This window comes from Cyprinodon variegatus, unplaced genomic scaffold, assembly GCF_000732505.1.
Source record: "Cyprinodon variegatus isolate N-32 unplaced genomic scaffold, C_variegatus-1.0 Scaffold22, whole genome shotgun sequence".
Classification (NCBI taxonomy): Eukaryota; Metazoa; Chordata; class Actinopteri; order Cyprinodontiformes; family Cyprinodontidae; genus Cyprinodon; species Cyprinodon variegatus.
Window position 1 is genome coordinate 1,817,625 of NW_015150475.1, and position 1,345 is coordinate 1,818,969.

Genomic DNA, 1,345 nt, shown 5'->3' on the forward strand with positions numbered 1-1,345 from the left:
AATTGTGTTTCCCTATTTTAAGTGTAAATTGTCTTGTTCCATTGGCAAAGTGTCTCTTTTATCTCCTCAATCCAAGAACAAATGCACTTATTTTAAGAAAAGATGACTTATCTAGATGTCAATTTTTTCCAGTGTAGTTTCAGAACAGCTGGTTAAGCCTGTGTTTCAACTGTTATCAGACCGGCACATGTGATCCTGTAGGATACTAGAGACACATTTCATTAAGGATTCTTTATAAATCAAATACCGGTGTAGCTAATCTGTAAAGTGATCTCTGATAAAAGGCTAAATCTCTGTGAAAGAAAAAAAGACTGAGTGGTTGAGTCCATTAAATTTGCTGACACACATTCAAATGTCATGAAACAGTTTAGAAATGGGAAAATGTTTTAGTTTTTTGCCGAAACTGAAAAAAATATATACTGAATTCTCATTAAAAAAAACTGCACCTCATGATTGTTATAAGACATTGAATGTTGGGAGTGCATGTCTTGTGGTAAGAGCAGAGCGCGTTTGCGATCCCCACAGCCTGCACTCTGGCTCTCTGAGCAAGACCCTAAACCCTGCACTGCTCCCCAGGCGCAAGACAATGGCAGCCCTCTGCTCCCAAAGGACATGGGATAAATGCTGACATAAATTTCTCCAATGTGAGATCAATAAAGTTCAATTATTATTATGTACATTTATTTTTAACATACTTTCCATATCAAAATTCCAGACTTTTCTAGGTAATATATTATGATAATATCTATACCAATAAATTATATTCTTCAGATGTTTAAAGGGTCATTCATGTACTAGATGTATGTAGACATCTCAAAAATGTAAAACAGCAGTAGATAATTAAAACCAACTTATTTGAAAGACTTTATGGTTAAGGGCTGAAGTTAATTATGCAACTCTTAACACAAGAGCATTAAACTATGCCCAGGTTGGAGTATTACACAAAAAATTTACATGAAACCACAAACAGATGCAAAATATCTATTCTCACAAAGCATTCCGTTATTATATCTGCTTATCTGGTGATCATGGGTGATCACTACTTTTCAAGGTGCATTGTGGGAAAATTGCTTTTCCATCCACTGGACCAGAGGTCACGAATTAGCGGATCAGGGTCCGGATCCGAACCCCAACCTGATTTAGAACAAAGGCCTTTAAAAAGAAGAAGCAGAAATTTGTTTTTTTTATACATATGTTAATTACAATAATTATAAAAAATTCCAGATTATTGTAAAAATTCTCAGATCCCTAAGTCATTTTAAATCAAAATTGAAAACCCGTTAGTTTAGAGCTCTTTTGCCTTTTTTCAATAATATGACCTGTTTTTACAGATCTATGGAAGAGG